Here is a 4019-nt window from a genome sequence, read left to right on the forward strand (position 1 = left end):
TATCATTTTGCTCGTTTATTCATAGTGAACAATGAATATTCACTAAGTATCAGACACTGTTCTAGGCCCAGTAGAATACATTAGCAAATAGAATAATGCTGTGCTCGTGGTGTGATTACATTCTAGTAGGGGAAGACAGACTAAAAAAAGTAAGAACACAAACATATGTACTCAGTGCATGTGCTGCACACAACACTGTAAAAGAGGATGACGAGAGCCAGAATTCTTTTCATGTGATCTCTTTACAAGAATAGTAACATCTAGGAGGCAAGCTGTACACCTAACTGAACTGGTGCATTTCAGAGATGGGCCAGGGCTTTGGCAGCGATGGGCACTCCTGTCGGGGCTGAGCATCACCAGCCCCTCCCCCAGGCGATCTTGCAGTTGTCCAGCCCCCACCCCATGGCAACCATGTGTCGCCAGAAAGCTGTGATTAAAGAAGTGCCCAAATGCCTGAGGAAATGCAACAGGACGGGTTGGAGTGTAGTACTGAGGCGCTGGAGAAATGCGACATAGAGGCGGCTACTGTGGCCCTTATCACAGAGCTCGATGAGCGGTACCTACCCACCTGTCAGTGCACTGTGGGGAGGGACTTGAGTAGTTCTGTGACAGGTGAAACCAAACACTTACTTCATCTACTTTTTATCTGGGCCAGGTGGCCATTCTGTTTAAATCTAGCTAAAGGTATGGACTGTGTCACAAACCCAGTGATCCATCCCGAAACAAAGACTGAAAGCCTAAATTTCAAACACCAGAGACTGATGCCTTCAGCCTTGCCGATGGGAATGGCTCAATCTTCGGACCTGTACTGTGTTATGTACAGGGCATTCTCTGTCCGAATTATTGTGGTTATTGAACAGTTAGCTGTTTTTGTATTTATTTTCTATTCTATACCTCTCTATTCCTTGTTGTTTTCTCTTCAAAATCCATTCCTTTCAAAAAAAAAAAAAGTCTCTTGGCAGAAGCAAAACAAAACAACAAAAACGTGCATGTCGGCTCTGGGGGAAAGCCCTGCCATGGTTGGTTTGTGAAGATGAAGTCGGTGGCTCTCGTCAGACGTTGCAATCTCTAAAGCCTGCCAGTAGGTGGCAGTCATGCCCTGTAAACATTAGAGACATGAGTCGGATAGGCACTTAGAGCTTACACAATGAGACTTAAGTTCTTTGATTTTATAATGCTAGAGCTTCCCATGCTATCTAATTATCTCTGTCGAATGGGTTGGGTATATGAAAGATTTAATCAGTACAATTTGAAATACAGGTAATGTGGCTGTGTCATTCTCAGTGACAATTTATACAACTTCTATTTTAAGGTAGTCCTAAGAGTGTGGCACATTTTTGTTGGAGCCTATGGATTATATTTATATTCATGATGAACAATCGACTGCATGATGAAAATAGGCTTAGGGAAGTGCAGCATTCTGTTAAATTGCATGGTCAGAACACACTTGGAGCTAAGAATCTAATAAAGGTTTTCACAGAGGAAAATGCGATTGAAAAATAAAACCCATGCCTAGAAATTGATATGCCTTTTAATCACGTTTACAGAGTTGTTCTGATAATTTGCACGGAATCTTTGCTACCTTAAAGGAAGGAGAACATTGCAGTAGGCTACGTATACAAAAAAACAAAACAAAACAAAACACATGTACATTTTGAGCTCTGATTAAAGACCTACCCCTGTCCCTACCATCATCCTCGTCATTTCTTTCAAAATCAGATTGGGGGGTTAAAACACATAAATTTGTAGCACAGGGGCATCATTCTGTCCTTCAAACCACACTGCTTTTTGCAGTACGGGATTGAGACCCAGTGTGGAATGGAACCTGAGATGTCATGGTGAACAGAATAAGGGTGTGTCTATGTCCTGTTCCTTTACTCTTGTTTAACGGTGAGCCACTGGGCCCTCAAAGGCTTCCTTCTCACTCGCTAATACACTTGCCAGTCTTTAAGCCTACTACATTTGCTGAGAATTTTATTTGCTCCCTATGAGATTTAGTGCCTGAATTGCAAGCCAACATCTTATTTTAAAAGCCCAACTCCCTTGTTGCACTGTTAAGAAGCTATCAGTCAATTAGTATTCGTAAGACACATCTTGCTGATGTCTGCAGTGGCCAACGAATGTGTGACTCAGTTACTTTTATGCTGAAGACCTGAGGATTCTAGTGCTTTCTCCTCTACATCTAATTGGGAAAAAGCCGTATTTCAGGAAGTTTCTAGACTTTTGTAAAGGAAATACCAACAACAGCACATCACTGTCAACAGCTAGCCTAACATTTTGCTATTGTATTGCCCTGAAGTTAGTGTGGTGACATTCATTTTTGTTTACTTTCTTTCCCTCTCTTGTCTGTGCCTGTTAGTCTCAGTAATAATAAACTCGAATCTTCCTGAATTAAATTCCATTTATGAAGTTAAAAACTGTTCTTTACCTTTTTTCTTGGAGGATGGCAGGAGGGTGTGAGATGCATCAGACTCCAAAAGGACTCCGACTCTCTCTTCTCAGGTCCTGTCTGTGAAGTTCAGCAGCTCATCTGTCTGTAGCTTCTGGTTTGTTCTTAAATGGGATTTAATCCAACTGTTCATTATGCTGAGATCTTCTAAACAAAGTCATGTCCAGTGCTTTCCACTTTAATCTTAACTAAATCTTAGAGTTAAGAAAGCCCAGAATTTGCATGTGATATTTTTTATAGCCCCACATATGTTTTCCTTTTGCTGAGAAACCAAACCTAAAACTGTAGAAACCAATGATCTAGTAATAACAACCTGTCTTTAAGTGGGATAAGATGGGAGGGAACTAGATTTGCTAAAATTTTCTACAGAAAAACAAAAATCTTTCTTTGATTTTGGTTTAGCGATAGTATTAAAGATTTTAACCTAACAATACATGGGTAGGAAATCTCTTTGAGAGCATACCAGAACTGTCAGTGTAGAATCTTTGTGTAAGGCAGTTCGGTGCCTATCCGAGGAATCTGTCTGCAAATGTTGGGGACAGGTTTCCTCCAAACTGTCTAGGTAAAAAGTGGGTCGAGGTAGACTGTTTTTGATAGAGCCCAGTCAAGAGCTTAAAGATGCATTGCTTGCTCGACATGGTATTTCAGTAGAGTGACAAGCTAAAGAATGAAGTTCCTACTCCCTGCCTTTACTAGGTGAATCTTTTTTGGCATGGTAAGGTGGAGGAAAAAAAAAATCAACATTGTTTATAGCTCGAAGGAAAAGCTTTTACAAAACCATGGGAAAGTGGGAACTCAGTGCAGCTTTCTGAAGTGTCTGAAAGAAGACAGCATGGCTCACTGCTTCCAAATTAGATCACAAATTTTCTGGCTGATGGCAGCATCTTAGTGCTCACCCTAAAGGCAAAGATCTGAACAAATTACATTTTAATATCTTAGGTTCATTTATCCCTGCTGAGATCACACAGAAGCAAAGATATACACATACATGGAAATCCAGCAGGCCCCAAGGGACTCGGCAGCAGAGCTGTACATGGAATGAGGGGAACAGTTAAAGTGAAATTAAACCTCTACTTCTGCAGCAGATGATGTGCCCTGCTTAACACATGTCATCACTCTGATGGAGGACACCCCTCTTGGATAAAAGGGGCATGATGGATTTAAGAGCCAAACTTTATTGGAATGTTCATGTGGTGAAGTGTTAACCCTCACTTTGATTTTTCTATATATGGAAACATGCTTAAGTTGGGAGAAAGCTCAAATGAGATGTTTTTGTGAGAATGTTACAACTTTAGGGGATAAAAGTAGGAAACGGTAAGGTAAGCTATGACCAGACTGGGGAAGATTTTGTATGTCAGGCTAAGGAGTTCCATCTTTATTTAATAGATGTTGGGAATCACAGGAAGATTTTTTAGAAATGTATATGTCCTTTTGAGAAAGCACAAGAGGGGGAGGGGCAGAGAGGGGACAGAGGATCCAAGGCTGGCTTTGCGCTAACAGCAGTGAGCCCCCATGTGGGGGTGGAACTCACGAACTGAGAGATAATGACTTGGGTTGAAGGTGGATACTC

General features: G+C 41.3%; 1 pseudogene; it reads left to right on the forward strand.

Moving 5' to 3' along the window:
• Positions 1 to 411: 411 nt before the first annotated feature.
• LOC144221855 (dynein light chain 1, cytoplasmic pseudogene) lies at positions 412 to 682 on the forward strand (annotated as a pseudogene).
• The last annotated feature ends 3337 nt before the right edge of the window (positions 683 to 4019 follow it).

The sequence above is a fragment of the Crocuta crocuta genome, unplaced genomic scaffold (genome assembly GCF_008692635.1).
Source record: "Crocuta crocuta isolate KB4526 unplaced genomic scaffold, BGI_CrCroc_1.0 scaffold151, whole genome shotgun sequence".
Taxonomy (NCBI): Eukaryota; Metazoa; Chordata; class Mammalia; order Carnivora; family Hyaenidae; genus Crocuta; species Crocuta crocuta.